The sequence below is a fragment of the Bufo bufo genome, chromosome 2, assembly GCF_905171765.1.
Source record: "Bufo bufo chromosome 2, aBufBuf1.1, whole genome shotgun sequence".
NCBI lineage: Eukaryota > Metazoa > Chordata > Amphibia > Anura > Bufonidae > Bufo > Bufo bufo.
The window spans coordinates 560510929-560537919 of NC_053390.1; positions in this window are offsets into that span (position 1 = coordinate 560510929).

The following is a 26991-nucleotide window of genomic DNA, read 5'->3' on the forward strand; positions in this document are numbered from 1 at the left end:
TCCATTCATACGTCTGTATGATTTTTACGGATCCACGGATACATGGATCGGATCCGCAAAACACATACGGACGTCTGAATGGAGCCTTACAGGGGGGTGATCAATGACGGGGGTGATCACCCCATATAGACTCCCTGATCACCCCCCTGTCATTGATCACCCCCCTGTCATTGATCACCCCCTGTAAGGCTCCATTCAGACGTCCGTATAATTTTTTACGGATCCGCAAAACACATACGGACATCTGAATGGAGCCTTACAGGGGATGATCACCCCATATAGACTCCCTGATCACTCCCCTGTCATTGATCACCCCCCTGTAAGGCTCCATTCAAACGTCCGTATGTTTTATACGGATCCACGGATACATGGATCGGATCCGCAAAACACATACGGACATCTGAATGGAGCCTTATAGGGGGGTGATCAATGACAGGGGGGTGATCACCCCATATAGACTCCCTGATCACACCCCTGTCATTGATCACCCCCCTGTCATTGATCACCCCCCTGCATTCAGATATTTTTTTGGCCCAAGTTAGCGGAATTTTTTTTATTTTCTTACAAAGTCTCATATTCCACTAACTTGTGTCCAAAAATAAAATCTCACATGAACTCACCATACCCCTCACGGAATCCAACTGCGTAAATTTTTTTTAGACATTTATATTCCAGACTTCTTCTCACTCTTTGGGGCCCCTAAAATGCCAGGGCAGTATAAATACCCCACATGTGACCCCATTTCGGAAAGAAGACACCCCAAGGTATTCCGTGAGGGGCATATTGAGTCCATGAAAGATTGACATTTTTGTCCCAAGTTAGCGGAAAGTGAGACTTTGTGAGAAAAAAAAAAAAATCAATTTCCGCTAACTTGTGCCAAAAAAAAAAATTCTATGAACTCGCCATGCCCCTCATTGAATACCTTGGGGTGTCTTCTTTCCAAAATGGGGTCACATGTGGGGTATTTATACTGCCCTGGCATTTTAGGGGCCCTAAAGCCTGAGAAGAAGTCTGGGATCCAAATGTCTAAAAATGCCCTCATAAAAGGAATGTGGGCCCCTTTGCGCATCTAGTCTGGAAAAAAGTGTCACACATCTGGTATCGCCGTACTCAGGAGAAGTTGGGCAATGTGTTTTGGGGTGTCATTTTACATATACCCATGCTGGGTGAGATAAATATCTTGATCAAATGCCAACTTTGTATAAAAAATGGGAAAAGTTGTCTTTAGTTTAGATATTTCTCTCACCCAGCATGAGTATATGTAAAAATACACCCCAAAACACATTGCCCATCTTCTCCTGAGTACGGCGATACCACATGTGTGACACTTTTTTGCAGCCTAGGTGGGCAAAGGGGCCCACATTCCAAAGAGCACCTTTAGGATTTCACAGGTCATTTTTTACACATTTTTATTTCAAACTACTTACCATACATTAGGGCCCCTAGAATGCCATGGCAGTATAACTACCCCACAAGTGACCCCATTTTGGAAAGAAGACACCCCAAGGTATACCGTGAGGGGCATGGCGACTTCCTAGAATTTTTTATTTTTTGTCACAAGTTAGCGGAAAATGATGATTTTTTATTTTTTTTTCTTACAAAGTCTCATATTCCACTAACTTGTGACAAAAAATAAAAACTTCCATGAACTCACTATGCCCATCACAAAATACCTTGGGGTGTCTTCTTTCCAAAATGGGGTCACTTGTGAGAAGTGGTTTGAAATCAAAATCTGTAAAAAATGGCCGGTAAAATCCGAAAGGTGCTCTTTGGAATGTGGGCCCCTTTGCCCACATCTGGTATCACCGTACTCAGGAGAAGATGGGCAATGTGTTTTGGGGTGTCTTTTTATATATACCCATGCTGGGTGAGAGAAATATCTTGGCAAAAGACAACTATTCCCATTTTTTTATACAAAGTTGGCATTTGACTGAGATATTTATCTCACCCAGCATGGGTATATGTAAAATGACACCCCAAAACACATTGCCCAACTTCTCCTGAGTACGTCAATACCAGATGTGTGACACTTTTTTGCAGCCTAGGTGGGCAAAGGGACCCACATTCCAAAGAGCACCTTTCGGATTTCACCTGCCCTTTTTTACAGATTTTGATTTCAAACTACTTACCACACATAAGGGCCCCTAGAATGCCAGGGCAGTATAACTACCCCACAAGTGACACCATTTTGGAAAGAAGACACCCCAAGCTATTTTGTGATGGGCATAGTGAGTTCATGGAAGTTTTTATTTTTTGTCAAAAGTTAGTGGAATATGAGACTTTGTAAGGAAAAAAAAAAATCATCATTTTCCGCTAACTTGTGACAAAAAATAAAAAGTTCAATGAACTCACTATGCCCATCAGCGAATACCTTAACGTGTCTACTTTCCGAAATGGGGTCATTTGTGGGTTTTTTCTACTGTCTGGACATTGTAGAACCTCAGGAAACATGACAGGTGCTCAGAAAGTCAGAGCTGCTTCAAAAAGTGGAAATTCACATTTTTGTACCATAGTTTGTAAACGCTATAGCTTTTACCCAAACATTTTTTTTTTTATCCAAACATTTTTTTTTTATCAAAGACATGTAGAACAATAAATTTAGAGAAAAATTTATATATGGATGTCGTTTTTTTTGCAAAATTTTACAACTGAAAGTGAAAAATGTCATTTTTTTGCAAAAAAAACGTAAAATTTTGATTAATAACAAAAAAAGTAAAAATCTCAGCAGCAATAAAATACCACCAAATGAAAGCTCTATTAGTGAGAAGAAAAGGAGGTAAAATTAATTTGGGTGGTAAGTTGCATGACCGAGCAATAAACCGCTAAAGTTGTGGAGTGCCGATTTGTAAAAAAGGGCCTGGTATTTAGGGGGGTATAAACCTGTGGTCCTTAAGTGGTTAATCAGGGGACATGTCTATGCGTCTTAAAAGAAAATTCTCTGAAATGTGCCCTGCTGTAGCCTAGAAATTTTTTATTTTATGCAACGGTAGTACCGGCCTTAAAAAATAGGCATTCACCTGACATAAAATAAATTCTGATTATGTGGCTCGAGGTACATTATGCGGTCAATGGATAAAAATTTTACTGTAGGCCACTGGACTACAGGCCCCAAACATTAGGCATTCACCGGACAGAAAAGATCAAGTGATTATGTGGCCGGAGGTATATTACATGGTCAATGGATATCAATTTTACTGCAGGCCAGTACAAATACTGGTCAAATACATATGTTTAAAAGTATGTATAAAATTGGATTAAAAACATGGCTAACGAAATCCCCCCCTCTTCAAAAAAAAACTAATGATAATAGTTGAAATTCGACATGTGGTCGTCACTGGTGTTGAATTCCTCCGAGGCCACAACAATTATTCATTCAGCGTACAGAAATGAACAAGTATGTGGCTGGAGGTAGATTACAAGGTCATTGGATATCAATTTTCCAGCAGGCCAGTGTACTACAGGTCCCAATAATTATGCATTCAGCGTACATAAAAGAACAAGTAAGTATGTGGCTGGAGGTAGATTACACGGTCACTGGATATCAATTTTCTAGCAGGCCAGTGTACTACAGGCCCCAAAAATTATGCATTCAGCGTACAGAAAAGAACAAGCAAGTGGCTGAAAGTAGATTACACGGTCACTGGATATCAATTTTCAAGCAGACCAGTGTACTACAGGCCCCAAAAATTATGCATTCAGTGTACATATAAGAACAAGTATGTAAGTGGCTGAAGGTAGATTACACGGTTATTGGATATCAACTTTCCAGCAGGCCAGTGTACTACAGGCCCCATAAATTATGCATTAAGCGTACATAAAAGAACAAGTAAGTATGTGGCTGGAGGTAGATTACACGGTCATTGTATATCAATTTTCCAGCAGCCCAGTGTACTACAGGCCCCAAAAATTATGCATTCAGCGTACAGAAAAGAACAAGCATAAAGCTGAAGGTAGTTTTTACGAACATTGGATATCAATTTTCCAGCAGGCCAGTGTACTATAGGCCCAAAAATTGAGCATACAGCGTACATAAAAGAACAAGTAAGTGTCTGAAGGTAGATTACAAGGTCATTGGATATTAATTTTACAGCAGGCCAGTGTACTACAGGCCCCAAAAATTATGCATTCAGCGTACAGAAAAGAACAAGCAAGTGGCTGAAAGTAGATTACACGGTCATTGGATATCAATTTTCCAGCAGGCCAGTGTACTACAGGCCCCAAAAATTATGCATTCAGTGTACATATAAGAACAAGTATGTAAGTGGCTGAAGGTAAATTACACTGTCATTGGATATCAATTTTCAAGCAGACCAGTGTACTACAGGCCCCAAAAATTATGCATTCAATGTACATATAATAACAAGTTACTAAGTGGCTGAAGGTAGATTACACGGTTATTGGATATCAACTTTCCAGCAGGCCAGTGTACTACAGGCCCCATAAATTATGCATTAAGCGTACATAAAAGAACAAGTAAGTATGTGGCTGGAGGTAGATTACACGGTCATTGTATATCAATTTTCCAGCAGCCCAGTGTACTACAGGCCCCAAAAATTATGCATTCAGCGTACAGAAAAGAACAAGCATAAAGCTGAAGGTAGATTATACGAACATTGGATATCAATTTTCCAGCAGGCCAGTGTACTATAGGCCCAAAAATTGCGCATACAGCGTACATAAAAGAACAAGTAAGTGTCTGAAGGTAGATTACAAGGTCATTGGATATTCATTTTACAGCAGGCCAGTGTACTACAGGCCCCAAAAATTATGCAATCAGCGTAAATAAAAGAACAAATAAGTGGCTGAAGGTAGATTACATGGTCATTGGATATCAATTTCCCTGCAGGCCAGTGTACTATAGGCCCCAAAAATTATGCAATCAGCGTATAGAAAAGAACAAGTAAGTATGTGGCTGGAGGTAGATTACACAGTCATTGGATATCAATTTTCCAGCAGGCCAGTGTACTACAGGTCCCAAAATGATACATTCAGTGTAGATAAAAGAACAAGTAAGTATGTGTCTGGAGGTAGATTATACGGTCATTGGATATCAATTTTACAGCAGGCCAGTGTACTACAGGCCTCAAAAATTATGCATACAGAGTACATAAAAGAGCAAGTACAAATACTGGTCAAATACATATGTTTAAAAGTATGTATAAAATTGGATTAAAAACATGACTAACGAATTCCCCCCCTCTTAAAAAAAACCCAATGATAATAGTTGAAATTCGACATGTGGTCGTCACTGATGTTGAATTCCTCCGAGGCCACAACAATTATTAATTCAGCGTACAGAAATGAACAAGTATGTGGCTGGAGGTAGATTACACAGTCATTGGATATCAATTTTCCAGCAGGCCAGTGTACTACAGGCCCCAAAAATTATGCATTCAGCGTACAGAAAAGAACAAGTAAGTATGTGGCTTTATGTAGATTACACGGTCACTGGATATCAATTTTCTAGCAGGCCAGTGTACTACAGGCCCCAAAAATTATGCATTCAGCGTACAGAAAAGAACAAGCAAGTGGCTGAAAGTAGATTACACGGTCATTGGATATCAATTTTCCAGCAGGCCAGTGTACTACAGGCCCCAAAAATTATGCATTCAGTGTACATATAAGAACAAGTATGTAAGTGGCTGAAGGTAAATTACACTGTCATTGGATATCAATTTTCAAGCAGACCAGTGTACTACAGGCCCCAAAAATTATGCATTCAGTGTACATATAAGAACAAGTAACTAAGTGGCTGAAGGTAGATTACACGGTTATTGGATATCAACTTTCCAGCAGGCCAGTATACTACAGGCCCCATAAATTATGCATTAAGCGTACATAAAAGAAAAAGTAAGTATGTGGCTGGAGGTAGATTACACGGTCATTGTATATCAATTTTCCAGCAGCCCAGTGTACTACAGGCCCCAAAAATTATGCATTCAGCGTACAGAAAAGAACAAGCATAAAGCTGAAGGTAGATTATACGAACATTGGATATCAATTTTCCAGCAGGCCAGTGTACTATAGGCCCAAAAATTGTGCATACAGCGTACATAAAAGAACAAGTAAGTGTCTGAAGGTAGATTACAAGGTCATTGGATATTAATTTTACAGCAGGCCAGTGTACTACAGGCCCCAAAAATTATGCAATCAGCGTAAATAAAAGAACAAATAAGTGGCTGAAGGTAGATTACATGGTCATTGGATATCAATTTTCCAGCAGGCCAGTGTACTATAGGCCCCAAAAATTATGCAATCAGCGTATAGAAAAGAACAAGTAAGTATGTGGCTGGAGGTAGATTACACAGTCATTGGATATCAATTTTCCAGCAGGCCAGTGTACTACAGGTCCCAAAAATTATACATTCAGTGTAGATAAAAGAACAAGTAAGTATGTGTCTGGAGGTAGATTATACGGTCATTGGATATCAATTTTACAGCAGGCCAGTGTACTACAGGCCTCAAAAATTATGCATACAGCGTACATAAAAGAGCAAGTAACTAAGTGGCTGAAGGTAGATTACACGGTCATTGGATATCAATTTTCCAGCAGCCCAGTGTAATACAGGCCCCAAAAATTATGCATTCAGCATACAGAAAAGAACAAGTATATGGCTGAAGGTAGATTACATGGTCATTGGATATCAATTTTCCAGCAGGCCAGTGTACTATAGGCCCCAAAAATTGTGCATACAGCAAACATAAAAGAACAAGTAAGTAAGTGTCTGAAGGTAGATTACAAGGTCATTAGATATTAATTTTACAGAAGGCTAGTGTACTACAGGCCCCAAAAATTATGCAATCAGTGTACATAAAAGAACAAATAAGTGGCTGAAGGTAGATTACATGGTCATTGGATATCAATTTTCCAGCAGGCCAGTGTACTACAGGCCCAAAAATTATGCAATCAGCGTACAGAAAAGAACAAGTAAGTATGTGGCTGGAGGTAGATTACACGGTCATTGGATATCAATTTTCCAGCAGGCCAGTGTACTACAGGCCTCAAAATTATGCATTTAGCGTACATAAAAGAACAAGCATGTGGGTGGAGGTAGATTACACGGTCATTGGATATCAATTTTCCAGCAGGCCAGTGTACTATAGGCCCCAAAAATTATGCATTCAGCCTACATAAAAGAGATAATAAGTAAGTGGCTAAAGGTAGATTACACGGTCATTGGATATCAACTTTCTAGCAGGCCAGTGTACTACAGGCCCCAAAAATTATGCATTAAGCGTACATAAAAGCGGTCTGGAGGTCTATTAGATGGTCAATGGATATAAATTTTTCCTGAAGGCCAGTACAAATACAGGTCAAATTCATATGTTTAAAAGAACTAAAATTATAAAATTGGATTAAAAACATGGCTAACAAAATCCACCCTCTTGAAAAAAAAACTAATGATAATAGTTGAAACACGTGGGCGTCACAGGTGTTGAATACCTTCAAGGCCGAAAACATTAGGCAACAATTCCTCCGAGATCCATGCCTCATTCATTTTTAGAAATGTGAAGGAGTCCACACTGTAGTGAGCTAGGCGAGTGCACTTATCGGTCACGATCTCCGCTGCTGCACTGAACGTTCTTTCGAAAAAGACACTGGATGAGGGGTAAGCCAACAGTTCCATTGCAAATTGTGCCAGCTTTGGCCACGGATCAAGCCTGCACACCCAGTAGTCCAGGGGTTCCTCGCTTTTCAGAGCATCCACATTGGACGTTAACCCGATGTAGTTAAACACCTGTCGGTCTAGGCGTTCCGTGAGGCTGGATCCAGAGGGCGGATGTCGATGGTTTGACTGCAAGAATTATCTCATATCCGAAGTGACCAACACATCTTCAAGCCTCCCTCTTCTTGCATGCGCTGTTGGATTAGTACCCGCAACTGTTTCTCTGTAAGTGGAAATTCCTCTGCCAGCGCCCGCAAAATCAGAATGCAGCCTTTCTCGAAGAAAGGCCTGGAAGTACTGCATTCTGAAAGCCCTCTGTGATGGTGGTAAAATGTCCGCCATTTTGTGCTTGTACCAGTGGTCTAAGTATGTGGCCACCCAGAACTAGTCCTTGTCCTTTATGCTTTTTATATGGGGATCCCTCTTCAAACACTGGAGCATGAAGGCCCCCATTTGCACTAAACTGGAAGCGGTGGAGTGGCCTGGCTCCTGCTCACGGTCCAGGATAATGTCATCCTTGGTCTCCTCCCCCCAGCCACGGACAACACCAGGGATCCCAGAAACGTTTGAAAGCATGCTCTTCTTACTCCTACTCTGCCCCGGCACCATCCTCTTCTGGCTCCTCTTCAGACTCATGTTGACTTGTCTCAGATGGAGTAGTTCCCCCTGGGAATTCATCCAGCATTGCGACTTCCTTATCTTCCTGCTCCTGCTCCTCGATGGCTTGATCAATGACACAACGCAATGCACGCTCCAGAAAGAAGGCATAAGGTATGATGTCCCTGATGGCGCCCTGGCTGCGACTGAGCAGTATAGTGATCTTATCAAATGGCCGCAGAAGTCTGCATGCGTCGCACATGAGCAGACACTGGCACGGTGATAAAAAAAACAAGCTCCCCAGAACCTGTCCTGCCGCAGAGTTCGTACAGGTAGTCATTAACTGCACGTTTCTGCTGGAGCAGCCTATCAATCATATACAAGGTGGAGTTCCAGCGCGTCGGGCAGTCACAAATCAGACATCTGATGGGCAGGTGTTGTCGCTGCTGAACGTCAGCAAGGTGAGCTATGGCCGTGTAAGATCTTCTAAAATGGCCAGAGATTTTCCTGGCCTGCCGCAAGACGTCCTGGACCCCGGGGTATTTGCCAACGAATCACTGCACGACTAAGTTCAGGACGTGTGCCTTGCATGGCACATGTGTCATTTTGCTCTGTTTCAACGCGCTCAGCACATTGGCACCGTTGCCGCACACCACTTTACCAACTGTCAAATTGAGCAGGGTTAGCCACTGATCGGCCTGTGACTGTAGAGCTGAAAGCAGTGCAGGACCGGTGTGGGTGCAGTTGAAGAGGCGGTAGCAGTGAAAAAGGAGGAGTCAGCTGAGGAGGAGACGGAGGATGGAGTAGGAGGAGGAGAAGAATCCATGGCGGTAACACCAAATCCACACGGGAGCCACAGGGGACATGCTTGACAGCCGTCAGAAGGCTCATCCAGTGGGCAGTAAAAGTTATGTACCTTCCCTGCCCGTGTTTGATACACCACGTGTCTGTAGTCAAATGTATCTTGGCACCGACACTGTGTGCGATAGATACATTCACCTGCCGCTAAACGTGGCCATATAGCTCCAGGATGCCCTTCTAGGAGAAATATTTCCTTCCGGGTACCTTCCATTGCGGTTTGCCAATGGCCACAAATTTTCTAAAGGCGTTTGAGTCCACCAATTTATATGGCAGTATTTGGTGGGCTAGCAGTTCCGAAAAGCCGTTGGGCAAGAGGGTTATCCGTCGTCATCATCTTTTTTCGCTTGAACTGTTGGGCCATCAACCCTGCCTTTTGCAAGATGAACGCGATAACGACAAGGTGGAAGGTGGAGTGGGGGACAAATGGGAGGAGAGAGGAGAAGGAGAAGAGGCAGAATGTGGAGCTCCAGGAGTGTGTCTTTGTGGGTTCTGACAGTGTTGCTCCCACTGGGCTCTGTGATGGGAGGCCAGGTGCCTTCTTAAGGTGGTCGTCCCTAGGTGAGTGTTGGGCTTACCGTGACTTATGCGTTGACAGCACAAGCTGCAGATGGCAACACTATTGCCAACAGCGGACACAATAAAAAAAAAGCCTACACTGCAGAGCCATGTGCCGGCGTCCTTGGAGCGCCAGATGTGACCGTGCATGGTGGATGCCTCGTTCCAGATACATTAGCAGTCGGCTTTTTGCCTCCTGTGCACTGTAAGTTCTGCCTGCTTCTCCTCCTTATCTGCTGCTCCGTCTCTCCCTCTGAACTCCCCTCTTCCTCTCTTGTGGGCACTCACGTGATGTCCATAGACATATCATAATCGTCCCCTTCACCACCACTGACATTATAGATCTCTGAGTAGGCAGCAACAGCAGGGGACCTCCCTTCTTGGGCTAATCTGGGTACTGTCGTCAGACTGCACACTGGTTTTGAAAATTTACAATGGTAATAATGCAGTTGTTGCAGTGAAACATGCTCAAACTACAAGACTTCATGCATCTATATTGACCCTTCACTAACACTCAGGTGGTGATACGCGTCTTTTAAACTTGACATTGTGGTGCAGTTAATGATTTTACTAATAAATTGTGTTACTAATGTAAATTGTTCAACGCTTTTTTAAAAGAATAACACACATTAACTAAAACTCGGGTGTGACTGCAATTTTTGGCAGTGATGCCTGACGTCTTTTGAACTAGATGACGTGATGCAGTTGCCTTCAGAAACATGGTTATAATTTGCGTTACTGTTATAAAATGTGTATACTGCTGCTGTTCCTTATCCACGCCTAATCTTGCGGTAATATATGTGTTCAATAACACGGCTATGGTAGTGAAGTTATGATTGCCGTATTATTGTTATATTTTTTTGCAGTAAAGTGATTGAATGTTTTTTTTTAAAATAATAACAAGTGTTCACTAGAACTCGGGTGTGACTGCAATTCTTTTGCGGTGATGCCAGATGTCTTTTGATTATGTTAAATGCGTAAGCTGCTGCTGTACACTATCAATCCCTTATATTGTATGTGTTCAGTAACATGGCTATAACACACTAAGATGCCCAATTACAAGCAGTAAATAGAAACTGTTTTTTTAGGGGAAAAAGGGGCAATTCCTCAGTGCTTGCAAGAATGTAATTTATAAGAATTAGACTTTTTCTCCTGTTTTTACAGGAATCTGTAATATAGAACTATCTAGTTTCCAGAAGCTAAGCAGACAGTAGCTTGCCAGAAAATGTATCTGATAATGATGACCAGTTCTCTCGCTCACTCTCTACCCCTTAATATACCCCAAATTCCCAAATATATCTCCTATTCTGTCCCTATATTTTTCTTATACTGTCCCTATCACATTTTAACAGTATTGCTGTTTGGCGGACAGAGTCACAGCATTGGATCCTTCCAGGTCACAAGTACAATTTAGAAGGACATTCTGCTTGTTCCCTACCTGCTGCCCTTTGATTAAATATAAAAAAAAAAGAAAGGTAATTTCACTTAAATGGGTTTTTCAATATAATTTAAACTCCTCTCCAGAGACAGGCTGCAGTGTGTTAAAAAAAAAAAAAAACTCACTCAACTTGGCATGTGGGGGTAGCAATTCTTGGTCACATGATTTCTGCAGCCACTCACTTGCCTCAGCGGTCATGTGTGCAATAATGGCATGTCACTGCTGAGTCAAGTATACTACATGAAGAACCACATGAAGTATATCATATTACATTGTTAACTCGCATATTGATCAATCTTTTGCAGCTGATGCTCTGTGCACTGAGAAGGTGACATTTTGTGTTAAAATGACTCTATAAGGAATTTGTGGACCTGACCTTTTGCAGCTACTACATTATGCTCACAGTGAAAAACTGATTTCTTGATTACATGATTTCTTTTTCATTGTATTTAATGTGCTTGTCAAAAACTTGTACAAACTAGAGATGAGCGAACAAGTCAAGATTCGTTTTGTGTCCTGTTCACCAATTTTTGTTTCTCCAATTGTCCTGAAAGTTGATATATAACCCCGTCTAGCCTCCTAGGACACATAATTTTTAGGAAAACTTGTTATCTCTTTTTGTTTATTTTTTATGAATTTTTCCCCCTCCCTCTCCCCCATGACAGAAATAGTAAATGAGTGACACTGACATACATAGGCTATGGGTAAACCCACATTTGACAGTGTTATTGCACATCTAATGCTTTTTCATATTCCAAAGCTTTATAGGGGCAGATGGTGTTTAAACACACACAGTGTTATAAGATTAAAAAAAAAAAAGTGTCTTGGGGGCATGTGATGGTTGTCAAGTGGCATTAGTGTCATGATACAGGCCACAGCAGCAGCCATACAGAACATGATGTTAGGCAGACAGATAGCAACAGTGGCAAGATGGGCCACAGAAGCAAGGTGGTGTATTGATTTAGTAATGACATATGTATGCTGCTTAATGAAACTTAACCCCCCCCCCCCCAAAAGAATTTTAACATTTTAACCATGTGGAAACTGTATACACATAAATGGACAGATTGAGGCATTAGTGTCATGATGTATACCGCAGCAGCAGCCGTATAAAATGTGATGGTAGTTAGACAGACAGGCAGATAGTATCAGTGGCAAGATGGGGCACTGGCAGCAAGGCGAGGTCTATTCATTGAGAAAATGTGAGAAAATGTCAGTATTGACACAGTAATCATGTAAGTATGCTGCTTAATGAAATTGAATTGAACACACGTAAACAGATGATTTAGCCATTAGTAGCATGACGTAAGCCACAGCATACAGCCGTACTGAATGTGATGGTAGGCAGACAGACAATAATAGCAAGATGGTCTATTTATTAGCCTGCCTGGGCTACTAGAAAATATTAGTACTGATGCAGTTATTAACTACTACCATAGGTATTGCTACAGTAATGAAGTATATATGCAGATTACTTAAATGGAACACCCCACCCAAAAAAAATTGTAAATTGCGACCATGTAAAAACTTAATGTACATAAAAGGACAATTTAGGCTTGATGCTCAATTTCTCGTTAATACACACTGGTAGATTGCTGCTGTACCTTGTAGTAATCACATATATATGCTGGTTTAATAACATTCGACCATCCCCCCAAATATTAAAATTGCGACCGTGTTGAAACTGAAAATATGTAAACAGACGATTGAGGCTTGACACTTAATTTCAACTTAACACACCTAGGTAGATTGCTGCCACACCGTGGGTATTGCTGCAGTAATCACTTATACACTGACAAGCAAAAGGGTAACAATGTTTTGAACTTTTAACTTTCAAGCTCCATATCTCACCATGCATTACAGCTGAGACTACCATCATTTTATAGACAATTATCTTGGCTATTTCATACATAAATGGGACTGGCAACTATTTAACATTTAATTAGTTATGCAGATTATTGTCATGTAACTGCATTGTTACTGTTTTACTCCTAAAATTCTAAATTTTTAATTTTATTACTTTGTAAATCCACCTTTGGCTTTCAACACTGCTAGAATCCTTTTGGCATACTCTTGATCAGATTCAAGCATGCCTCGACCAAAATTTATTCCTAGGTCTCTTCTACACCTTCCCAATGTTGGCGCATACTGGTTGACTCACTTGGGTACGAATACAGCTTTTTCTTCAACTCACTTGAACCCATGAGTGTTCGATTGGTTGAGGTCTGGGGACTGTGGGGGCCAATCCAGTACCTCTACTTTATTGTCATTTAACCATTTCTTCACCAATCTCGACATATACAGTGGATATAAAAAGTTGTCCTGTTGGAACACTGTCGTCATTTTCATACCCATTGTTCTGGAGTGTGCTAAGTAACTCATCTTGTAAGATACTCACATATTACTCAGCATCGAGACCACCATCAATCCTGGTCAAGTATCTAACGCCTTTGTCTGTTAAACAACCCTATATAATCAGGCTTTATCCAGCAAACTTTACAGTTACTTCAATCGCTTGACCTGTTAGCCCCATTTTCCCTTGTTTCTTCCAGGCCCATTTGCACCGGTCAGAGCCCAGTCTATTGACTTTCATCTCATAGCTCCAAATCTCCTGTTTCCAATCTTCTACTGTTCACTGTTCGTACTTCTTTGAAAACTTGAGACGACTCTTCTTATGATGATATTGAAGTTGAGTCTTCTTCACCTTTTTCGGGCTTCCATTCCAGACTTGTGTAATACATGTTGCTTGGTGATTACATGGATGTTTGTGATCTCACTAATACAAAGTATACGAGCCACTTTCACTGCTGTATTTGTTGCTCCAAAACTGATAGAACTTGTGATAAGCCAACTTGTTTTGTAATAGATAGACTTCATTTTGTATTCTTCCAACTGTCATGGCACTCACATGATGCAGTTTGGCAACTTTCTTGGCTGAGATACCGCTATCGATGAGCTGATGATGCTGTTTCTCTTTCTTGGAAAATCTTCTTCATGACTGCTCCTGGATTCAAAGCAATGACCTTTTGTTTGGGAATCAACCTAGTAACACACTGAGCTATGAGAGAATGTGAGAACAGGTTGTAAATTCTAGTATACAAAAACAAAAAGATTGTTCCACCACCAGGAGCAAAAAAGTATCAATGCAGTTACGTGACAACAATCTGCATAACTAATCATATGCTAAATAGTGATGGCATTGCGGTTTGCCTGGCGATCGGTTCGCGGCAAACTTTGAGCGCTCGCGATCCACAGAACATGCAAACATATGGAAATGTTCGCCGGCGCCATATTCTTTTGCATTGCGCCGAACTTTGATCCATGACACATCCATCAGGTGGGATAGGACAGCCAATTGAGATGGTTCAACACACAGACACACCTGCCTCCTATAACAGTACCCGATCTGACATTTTATATTCTGTATTGTGTCAGTGTAGGGAGAGGTTGCTTTGTGGAGCAGGGATGGGCTTTTAGGGACACCAAACGCTAGCTAATAGGGCCGCAAAAGTCATTTTAAGGACTAGTATAGGTGTGCTATCGATAGGTGTGATATGCAGAGGGGTGTGATATACTTATATTTCTAACATAGAAAATATATTATAGTGCATTTGTACTGTGCAGCAGTTGTGTCCGGTTCTGCTGCGATACCGCAGCTATAAAGAGGGACAAACGCTATTGGAACAGCTAATTGCAACGGGTGTGATATACTACTTGCCCCCCAAAAAACTGAATGAGTTAGGGGTGTCATATACCTATAATATACTTTCTATATAGTGCATTTGAACTGTGCAGCAGTTGTGTGCGGTTCTGCTGCGATACTGCAGCTATATAGAGGTACTGTCACAGTCATTACCGCTGGCTGTGACCTTCTGTCTATGCTCTCGCTGCAGCTCCGTTCCTCTGTATTATTTGTGGTTCTGTATGGGTTAACTCCCCTGTATTCCTATTAGGAGTTAATCCTCTGTCTGCTCCATGGGTGTGGTCTCTCTGCTGCACCCATGGAACCTGTATATAAGGCTGAGGTTTCCTCAGTTCTGGGTCAGCTCTCCTGGTGTGTGTTGTCTGTCCTGCTCCTGGTTTATACTCTCTCCCATGCTGCTGACCCATGGGATCTGTGTCTGTCTGTCTGTGCTCTGTGAGTTTCCCTACTTGTTCATTTGCGTCCTCTTTCCCGTCCATTTTGATGTCTTCCTTCCTGTCTTTCTGTTATCTGTTCTGTCAGTTATGTTTTAGTTACTTTGTGTTTATTCTGATGTCTGTGTTCAGCAAGCCTTTGCAGTAGAGTGGCATGACAAGGCCATGCAGTTTACTACTGGTGGAGCAAGTCCTTCTCTGCTCATTGCCACTCCTGCTCCCTTGCTTGAACTCCTGCTTGTATTATTAGTTGCTCTGTTTTGTATTCATATGTCTGTGTTCAGCAAGCCTTTGCAGTAGAGTGGCATGACAAGGCCATGCAGTTTACTACTGGTGGAGCAAGTCCTTCTCTGCTCATTGCCACTCCTGCTCCCTTGCGTGAACTCCTGCTTGTATCATTAGTTGCTCTGTTTTGTATTTGCCTGTATGTTATGTATGCCTATGTGCCGTCGGTACCTTCTGGTACCTGTTGTCCATTCGCTCCTGCTGTCACTGTCTAGGTCACGCTCCAGAGTGGACCCTGGCAACTTCCTGCGGCTAAGTCTAACCCTACCATCTAGGGCTCTAGTGAAAACCAGGAGTTGCTTAGTTACGCCCCTCTGGAGTATTACTAGACAGTGGCGCAGTGGGGGTTTTCTCCCACTGTGCTGACGGTACATAGAGCTCATGTTTTATCTGTGCTGCTTTCTATGTTTCTGTTTGTGCAATAAACTCTTATTTGTCTGTACCTGATTTCCGTTTATTGCTTGACGACGCGGTGGTCTCTCCTGGGACCTCCAACTCGTGACAGAATGAACAAGTGAACTTTCACAGAGTTTTTTTTGTTCTGTTTTCTGCTTATTTGTGGTGTGTGCTTTCTGTATTTCCCTCTGTATGCTGCCTTTAGGTATCGGATTTGGTTGCCTTGGTGTACTGGCTGCGGTGTTTTCCGTGTATGCTGGTTGCCAGGGGCGACGTCCGGTGTAACCTTTTTTGCTTGCAGTTCTGCCTACGGCCGTGTTTTTCGTTATCTGCGCAGGTATCTGCTCCTGGGGCTCCGGAAGGGGGTGTCAGCATGTCTGACCAATCAGTTCTTGGCAGACATGCCATTCTCCGGAGGGAGAGTGGAGGGGGAGGTGTTAGCACACTGCAGTTCACCATGACTTTTGTGGCCGTGTAGGCTGGCTGCATTCCTCTTGGCGTACTGGCTGCGTTTACTGTGTAGGCTGGTTGCTAGGGGCTGCGTGCTGGCTGCGGTCGTCTTATGTGTTCTGCTTGTGTACCTCTGTACCCCTTTGATTCTGAATTTTCTTTGTATTCCTGTCTGGTTCCTGTTCCTGGTCCCACGCCTCCGGAAGGGGGTGTCAGCATGTCTGACTAATCAGTTCTTGGCAGACATGCCATTCTCTGGAGGGAGAGTGGAGAGGGAGGTGTTAGCACACTGCAGTTCACCATGACTTTTGTGGCCGTGTAGGCTGGCTGCATTCCTCTTGGCGTACTGGCTGCGTTTACCGTGTAGGCTAGTTGCTAGGGGCTGCGTGCTGGCTGCGGTTGTCTTATCTGTTCTGCTTGTGTACCTCTGTACCCCTTTGATTCTGATTTTCTTTGTATTCCTGTCTGGTTCCTGTTCCTGGTCCCACTCCTCCGGAAGGGGGTGTCTGCATGTCTGGCCAATCAGTTCTTGGCAGACATGTCATTCTCCGGAGGGAGAGTGGAGGGGGAGGTAACTACATGGTGTGGTTCACTTGACGTGTATGCCGAATTGGCTGGCTATCTTCCCCTGGCGTACTGGCTGCGGACCCTCTGTGTAGGCTGGTTTTCAGGGGTTGGGCTAGTTGCGGTCGTTGTGTGTGTTCCTGCCCTTGTACCTCGTCACCCCTTTGATTTCTGTCCCCTTGCCTGGTTCTGTTTGGTTTGTTGCCCCACTTCCTCCCGTTTTCTGTTTGGGGGGGAGAGGGGGGGCTTTGAGGGGTGGGAGTGTCACAGTCATTACCGCTGGCTGTGACCTTCTGTCTATGCTCTCGCTGCAGCTCCATTCCTCTGTATTATTTGTGGTTCTGTATGGGTTAACTCCCCTGTATTCCTATTAGGAGTTAATCCTCTGTCTGCTCCATGGGTGTGGTCTCTCTGCTGCACCCATGGAACCTGTATATAAGGCTGAGGTTTCCTCAGTTCTGGGTCAGCTCTCCTGGTGTGTGTTGTCTGTCCTGCTCCTGGTTTGTACTCTCTCCCATGCTGCTGACCCATGGGATCTGTGTTTGTCTGTCTGTGCTCTGTGAGTTTCCCTACTTGTTCATTTGCGTCCTCTTTCCCGTACATTTTGATGTCTTCCTTCCTGTCTTTCTGTTATCTGTTCTGTCAGTTATGTTTTAGTTACTTTGTGTTTATTCTGATGTCTGTGTTCAGCAAACCTTTGCAGTAGAGTGGCATGACAAGGCCATGCAGTTTACTACTGGTGGAGCAAGTCCTTCTCTGCTCATTGCCACTCCTGCTCCCTTGCGTGAACTCCTGCTTGTATCATTAGTTGCTCTGTTTTGTATTTGCCTGTATGTTATGTATGCCTATGTGCCGTCGGTACCTTCTGGTACCTGTTGTCCATTCGCTCCTGCTGTCACTGTCTAGGTCACGCTCCAGAGTGGACCCTGGCAACTTCCTGCGGCTAAGTCTAACCCTACCATCTAGGGCACTAGTGAAAACCAGGAGTTGCTTAGTTACGCCACTCTGGAGTATTACTAGACAGTGGCGCAGTGGGGGTTTTCTCCCACTGTGCTGACGGTACATAGAGCTCATGTTTTATCTGTGCTGCTTTCTATGTTTCTGTTTGTGCAATAAACTCTTATGTGTCTGTACCTGATTACCGTTTATTGCTTGACGACGCGGTGGTCTCTCCTGGGACCTCCAACTCGTGGAAGGTACAAACGCTATTGGAACAACTAATTGCAATGGGTTTGATATACCAGTTGCCCCCCCAAAAAAAACTGATTGAGGCAGTGGTTTGATATACCTATAATATACTTTCTATATAGTGCATTTAAACTGTGCAGCAGTTGTGTGTAATTCTGCTGCGATACCGCAGCTATAAAGAGGGACAAACGCTATTGGAACAACTAATTGCAACGGGTATGATATACTACTTGCCCCCCAAAAAACTGATTGAGTTAGGGGTGTCATATACCTATAATATACTTTCTATATAGTGCATTTGAACTGTGCAGCAGTTGTGTGCGGTTCTGCTGCTATACTGCAGCTATATAGAGATACAAACGCTATTGGAACAACTAATTGCAATGAGTTTGATATACCAGTTGCCCCCCCAAAAAAACAGATTGAGGCAGTGGTTTGATATACCTATAATATACTTTCTATATAGTGCATTTGAACTGTGAAGCAGTTGTGTGTAATTCTGCTGCGATACCGCAGCTATAAAGAGGGACAAACTCTATTGGAACAACTAATTGCAACGGGTGTGATATACTATTTGCCCCCCCCAAAAACTGATTGAGGCAGGGGTGTGATATACGTATAATATACTTTCTATATAGTGCATTTGAACTGTGCAGCAGTTGTGTGCGGTTCTTCTGCAATAACGCAGCTATATAGAGGGACAAACGCTATTTGAACGACTAATTGCAATGGGTGTAATATACCAGTTGTCCCCCAAAAAAACTGATTGAGGGGTATGTTATACCTGCTTCCACAAAAGACTGATTACGGGGTTAGATATACCTGCTTCCAGCAAATATTGATTGAGGCCTGCAATATACCTGCTTCCACAAATACTGCTCTTCTTTAGGGACTTAGGCACAGGGTCAATTTGAAAATAACAGACAGAGGAAGAGGCAGGCCGTTCCGCAGAGGTGGTCGAGGTCGGGCAGGTGCATTAGGCAGGAGCCTATGTGGGAAGTTGAAGAAGGTGCCTGCGATTACTTCAAAGACACACCAGAGTTGATTGAGTGGCTCACTCACCCTTCCGCTTCTGCACCCATCTCACTCTTATCTGTGTGCACCCCCAAATCCACCACCAATATCACCACCACCATAGCCCCTCCACACGAATCAGAGGAATTATTTTCCCATCCATTCCCAGACCTTACCAATGCGCAGTCATTCTTGACTTCAGATGAGGAAGAGGAGGTAGCAACAGCCATCACCCAGCGTTCTGACGACAGTACCCCGATCAGCTTAAGAAGGGAGGTCCCCGCTGTTGCTGCCTACTCCAATGTCAGTGTTGGTGAAGGTGAGGATGATGATGTGTCGATGGACATCACGTGGGTGGGTGTCCATAAGAGAGGAAGAGGAGGGGAGTTCAGATCGAGAGAAGGAGCAGTAGAGAAGGAGGAGAAGCAGGCACAGCTCGCAGGGCACAGGGGGCAAAAAGCAGACAGCAAATGTATTTGAAGCTAGCCATCCACCATGCACGGTCATTTCTGGTGCTTCCAGGACGCTAGCACATGGCTCCGCAGTGTGTGTTTTTTTTTACTTGTCAGCTGCTGACAATAGTGTTGGCATCTGCAGCCTGTGCTGTCAATGCATAAGTCACGGTAAACCCAATGCTCACCTAGGAATGACCGTCTTAAGAAGGCACCTGGCCTCCCATCACTGAGCCCAGTGGGAGCAACGCCGCCAGAACCCACAAAGCCTCACTCCCGGCGCTCCATGTCCTGCCTCTTCTCCTTCTCTTCTCTCCTTCCATTTGTCCTCCACTCTACCTTCCACCGTGCCATTGTTGCGTTCATCTGGCATAAGGCAGGTTTCCGTAGCCCAAATGTTTGAGCGTAAAAAGATGATGACGCTGGATAACCCTCTTGCCCAACGGCTGACCGCTGGCTGTCGGAACTGCTAGCCTGCCAACTACCGCCATATAAACTGGTGGACTCAGAGGTCTTTAGAAAATTTGTGGCCATTGGCACACCTCAATGGAAGGTCCCCGGAAGGAAATATTTCTCACAGAAGAGCATCCCAGAGCTATATGGCCAAGTTCAGCGGCAAGTGAATATATCTCTGGCACACAGTGTCAGTGCCAAAATACATCTGACCACAGACACGTGGTCTAGCAAACAGAGAAGTACATAACTTTTACTGCCCACTGGGTGAACCTTCTGACGGCCATAAAGCATGTAACCTGTGGCTCTCGTGTGGATTTGGTGTTACGGCCATGGATTGCATGCAGGCCTGCCTCTTCTTCTTGTCACGAACCGGCAGGACAGGTGGTGAATCCTCTGGACCAGAGAGGCGATGGCGCGGGTTGTACTAGAGGACCGGTTCTAAGCAGTTACTGGTCTTCACCAGAGCCCGCCGCAAGGCGGGATGGATTTGCCGCGGCGGTAACTACCAGGTCGTGTCCCCTAGTAACAACTCGACCTCTCTGGCAGCTGATAAGGCATGGTACACAGGGAGAAGGTAAGAGCGTAGTCGGACATAGCAGCGGTCAGGGCAGGCGGCAAAGGTTCAAAAGCGAGTGGACGGTAGCAACGGGTACGGCAACAGGTAAGGCAAACTAACATCGTAGGGAACGCTTTCTCTGAGGCACAAGGCACAAAGATCCGGCAGAAGGCTGTGGGAGGAGAAGGTATAAATGGGCAGTGCACAGGTGCAGCCTAATTAAGTCAGCACTGCCTCTCACAACCTTAACCCTTAACCCCTTAAGGACACAGCCTTTTTACACCTTAGGACCAGGCCATTTTTTGAAAATCTGACCAGAGTCCCTTTAAGTGCTGATAACATTAAAACGCTTTGACTTATCCAGGCCGTTCTGAGATTGTTTTTTCGTCACATATTGTACTTCATGACACTGGTAAAATGAAGTCAAAAAAATTATTTTTTTTGCACCAAAAAATACCTAATTTAACAAAAAATTTGGAAAAATTTGCAAATTTCAAAGTTTCAGTTTCTCTACTTCTGTAATACATAGTAATACCCCCAAAAATTGTGATGACTTTACATTCCCCATATGTCTACTTCATGTTAGAATTGATTTGGGAATGATATTTTATTTTTTGGGGATGTTATAAGGCTTAGAAGTTTAGAAGCAAATCTTGAAATTTTTCAGAAATTTACAAAAACTCAATTTTTAGGGACCCGTTCAGGTCTCAAGTCACTTTGCGAGGCTTACATTATAGAAACCACCCAAAAATGACCCCATCTAAGAAACTACACCCCTCAAGGTATTCAAAACTGATTTTGCATACGTTGTTAACCCTTTAGGTGTTGCACAAGAGTTATTGGCAAATGGGGAGGAAATTTGAGAATTTCATTTTTTTGTCTAATTTTTCATTTTAACCCATTTTTTCCACTAACAAATCAAGGGTTAACAGCCAAACAAGACTGTATCTTTATTGCCCTGACTCTGCCGTTTACAGAAACACCCAATATGTGGCCGTAAACTACTGTACGGCCACACAGCGGGGCGTAGAGTGAAAGGTGCGCCATATGGTTTTTGGAGGGCTGATTTTTATGGACTGGTTTATTTACACCATGTCCCATTTGAAGCCCCCTGATGCACCCCTAGAGGAGAAACTCCCTAAAAGTGACCCCATCTAAGAAACTACACCCCTCAAGCTATTCAAAACTGATTTTACATACATCGTTAACCCTTTAGGTGTTGCACAGGAGTTATTGGCAAATGGCGATGAAATTTGAGAATTTCATTTTTTTGCCTAATTTTCCATTTTAACCCATTTTTTCCACTAACAAAGCAAGGGTTAACAGCCAAACAAGACTGTATCTTTATTGCCCTGACTCTGCTGTTTACAGAAACACCCCATATGTGGCCGTAAACTACTGTACGGGCACACAGCGGGGCGTAGAGTGAAAGGTGCGCCGTTTGGTTTTTGGAGGGCTGATTTTGCTGGACTGTTTTTTTGGCACCATGTCCCATTTGAAGCCCCCCTGATGCACCCCTGGAGTAGAAACTCCATAAAAGTGACCCCATCTAAGAAACTACACCCCTCAAGGTATTCAAAACTGATTTTACAAACTTTGTTAACCCTTTAGGTGTTGCACAAGATTTAATGGAAAATAGAGATACAATTTCAAAATTTCACTTTTTTGGCAGATTTTCCATTTTAATATTTTTTTTCCAGTTACAAAGCAAGGGTTAACAGCCAAACAAAACTCATTATTTATGGCCCTGATTCTGTAGTTTACAGAAACACCCCATATGTGGTCGTAAACTGCTGTACGGGCACACGGCAGGGCGCAGAAGGAAAGGAACGCCATACGGTTTTTGGAAGGCATATTTTGCTGGACTGGTTTTTTTGACACCATGTCCCATTTGAAGCCCGCCTGATGCACCCCTAGAGTAGAAACTCCAAAAAAGTGACCCCATTTTAGAAACTATGGGATAGGGTGGCAGTTTTGTTGGTACTAGTTTAGGGTACATATGATTTTTGGTTGCTCTATATTACACTTTTTGTGCGGCAAGGTAACAAGAAATAGATTTTTTGGCACGTTTTTATTTTTTGTTATTGACAACATTCATCTGACAGGTTAGATCATGTGGTAATTTTATAGAGCAGGTTGTCACGGACGCGGCGATACCTAATATGTATACAATTTTTTTTATTTATGTAAGTTTTACACAATGATTTCATTTTTAAAACAAAAAAAAAAGTTTTAGTGTCTCCATAGTCTAAGAGCCATAGTTTTTTCAGTTTTTGGGCGATTATCTTAAGTAGGGTCTCATTTTTTGCGGGATGAAATGACGGTTTGATTGGCATCTAATTTGGGGTGCATATGACTTTTTGATTGCTTGCTATTACACTTTTTGTGACGTAAGATGACAAAAAATGGCTTTTTTTAAACCGTTTTTATTTAAAAAATTTTACGGTGGTCATCTGAGGGGTTAGATCATGTGATATTTTTATAGAGCCGGTCGATACGGACGCGGCGATACCTAATATGTATACTTTTTTTTTTATTTATGTAAGTTTTACACAATGATTTCATCTTTGAAAAAAAATCATGTTTTAGTGTTTCCATAGTCTAAGAGCCATAGTTTTTTCAGTTTTTGGGCGATTATCTTGGGTAGGGTATGATTTTTGCGGGATGAGATGACGGTTTGATTGGTACTATTTTGGCGTACATGCGACTTTTTTGATCACTTTTATTACCTTTTTTGGGAAGTAAGGTGGGCAAAATTTCAATTTCATCATAGTTTTTTATTTTTTATTTTTATGGCATTCACCGTTCGGGTAAAGTAACATAACCGTTTTATAGATCAGGTCGTTACGGACGCGGCGATACCAAACATGTGTAGGGAATTTTATTTTTTTCATTTTTAATCAGTGATAAATGTTTTTTGATATTTACTTTTTTTTCACTTTTTTTCACTTTTTTTTTGACCCAGACCCACTTGGTTCTTGAAGATCCAGTGGGTCTGATGTCTGTATAATACAGTACAGTACAATATATATTGTTCTGTACTGTATTTTACTTACACTGAACAGATCTATGCTTTTAGCACAGATCTGTTCAGCACCATGGACAGCAGGACGCCTGAGAGGCGTCCTGTTGCCATGGGAACCTTTCCCGTCTGCTCAGAACTGCGCAGACGGGGAAGGGTAAGCACAGGGCTGAGGGGGGCTCTCTGGGGGCTCTCTCCCTCTCCCATCGGGGGGCTGCAAAGGCACAGCAGCCCCCCGATGGGAGAGGGAGGGAGCTCCCTGCGCTGTTAACCTTTTCCATACAGCGGTCCGTACGGACCGCTGTATGGAAAGGGTTAACGGCTGACATCGCATCGCAGATGTCAGCCGTTTATACCAGGGTGCCAGCAATGTGCTGGCACCCTGGTATACCCACTAGAAACCAACGATTATACAAGGGGAGGCGGGCGGGGGATCGCGATCCCGCCTGCCGCACCGCCCGCCTCCCGCACCGCCCGCACTGCCCGCAACCCTCCCCCTGCACCTCCCACCGGGCTAAAATCACTCGGGGGGTGCAGCGGGAGGGATACAGATCTATTTTAGGAATACTAAAGTTTCTGATCCCCGCGGTCAGGGACCGCAGGGATCAGAAACTGCAGAAATCGCAGCAAACCGCAGGTCTGAATTGACCTGCGGTTTGCCGCGATCGCCGACATGGGGGGGTCACGGGACCCCCCCGCGCATTTAGCCTAGGTGCCTGCTCGATGATTTGAGCAGGCACCGGGTTCCGATCACTGCCGGCCGGGCGGCAGTGATCGGAACAACACATGACGTACCGGTACGTCATGTGTCCTTAAGTACCAGGACATCATGACGTACCGGTACGTCATGTGTCCTTAACCCCTTAAGGACTCAGCCCTATTTCACCTTAAGGACTTGGCCATTTTTTGCAAATCTGACCAGTGTCACTTTAAGTGCTGATAACTTTAAAACGCTTTGACTTATCCAGGCCGTTCTGAGATTGTTTTTTCGTCACATATTGTACTTCATGACACTGCTAAAATTGGGTCAAAAAAGTTAATTTTTTTGCATAAAAAAATACCATATTTACCAAAAATTTTGAAAAATTTGCAAAATTTCAAAGTTTCAGTTTCTCTACTTCTGTAATACATAGTAATACCCCCAAAAATTTTGATGACTTTACATTCCCCATATGTCTACTTCATGTTTCGTAGCATTTTGGGATTGATATTTTATTTTTTGGGGATGTTATAAGGCTTAGAAGTTTAGAAGCAAATCTTGAAATTTTTCAGAAATTTACAAAAACCAAATTTTTAGGGACCACTACAGGTCTGAAGTCACTTTGCGAGGCTTACATAATAGAAACCGCCCAAAAATGACCCCATTCTATAAACTACACCCCTCAAGGTATTCAAAACTGATTTTACAAGCTTCGTTAACCCTTTAGGTATTGCACAAGAGTTATTGGCAAATGGGGATGAAATTTGAGAATTTCATTTTTTTGCCTAATTTTCCATTTTAACCCATTTTTTCCACTAACAAAGCAAGGGTTAACAGCTAAACAAGACTGTATCTTTATTGCCCTGACTCTGCCGTTTACAGAAACACCCCATATGTGGCCGTAAACTACTGTACGGGCACACAGTAGGGCGTAGAGTGAAAGGTGCGCCGTTTGGTTTTTGGAGGGCTGATTTTTCTGGACTGTTTTTTTGACACCATGTCCCATTTGAAGCCCCCTGATGCACCCCTAGAGTAGAAACTCCATAAAAGTGATCCCATCTAAGAAACTATACCCCTCAAGGTATTCAAAACTGATTTTACAAACTTTGTTAACTCTTTAGGTGTTGCACAAGAGTTATTGGCAAATGGGGATGAAATTTGAGAATTTCATTTTTTTGCCTAATTTTCCATTTTAACCCATTTTTTCCACTAACAAAGCAAGGGTTAACAGCCAAACAAGACTGTATCTTTATTGCCCTGACTCTGCCGTTTACAGAAACACCCCATATGTGGCCGTAAACTACTGTACGGCCACACAGCGGGGCGTAGAGTGAAAGGTGCGCCGTATGGTTTTTGGAAGCCAGATTTTGCTGGACTGTTTTTTTGACACCATGTCCCATTTGAAGCCCCCCTGATGCACCCCTAGAGTAGAAACTCCATAAAAGTGACCCCATCTAAGAAACTACACCCCTCAAGATATTCAAAACTGATTTTACAAACTTTGTTAACCCTTTAGGTGTTGCACAAGATTTAATGGAAAATAGAGATACAATTTCAAAATTTCACTTTTTTGGCAGATTTTCCATTTTAATATTTTTTTTCCAGTAACAAAGCAAGGGTTAACAGCCAAACAAAACTCATTATTTATGGCCCTGATTCTGTAGTTTACAGAAACACCTAATATGTGTTTGTAAACCGCTGTACGGGCACACAGCAGGGCGCAGAAGGAAAGGAATGCCATACGGTTTTTGGAAGGCAGGTTTTGCTGGACTGTTTTTTTTGACACCATGTCCCATTTGAAGCCCCCCTGATGCACCCCTAGAGTAGAAACTCCAAAAAAGTGACCCCATTTTAGAAAGTACCGAATAAGGTGGCAGCTTTGTTGGTACTAGTTTAGGGTACATATGATTTTTGGTTGCTCTATATTACACTTTTTGTGCGGCAAGGTAACAAGAAATAGCTTTTTTGGCACTTTTTTTTTTTTTTGTTATTTACAACATTCATCTGACAGGTTAGATCATGTGGTAATTTTATAGAGCAGGTTGTCACGGACGCGGCGATACCTAATATGTATACAATTTTTTTTATTTATATAAGTTTTATACAATAACTTCCTTTTTAAAACCAAAAAAAGTTTTAGTGTCTCCATAGTCTAAGAGCCATAGTTTTTTCAGTTTTTGGGCGATTATCTTGAGTAGGGTCTCAATTTTTGCGGGATGCGATGACGGTTTAATTGGCACTATTTTGGGGTGCATATGACTTTTTGATCGCTTGTTATTACACTTTTTGTGACGTAAGATGACAAAAAATGGCTTTTTTTACACCGTTTTTATTTTTTATTTTTTACGGTGGTCACCTGAGGGGTTAGATCATGTGATATTCTTATAGAGCCGGTCGATACGGACGCGGCGATACCTAATATGTATACTTTATTTTTATTTATGTAAGTTTTACACAATGATTTCATTTTTGAAACAAAAAAAATCATGTTTTAGTGTTTCTTTAGTCTGAGAGCCATAGTTTTTTCAGTTTTTGGGCGATTATCTTGGGTAAGGTATGATTTTTGCGGGATGAGATGACGGTTTGATTGGTACTATTTTGGCGTACATGTGACTTTTTTGATCACTTTTATTACCTTTTTTGGGAAGTAAGG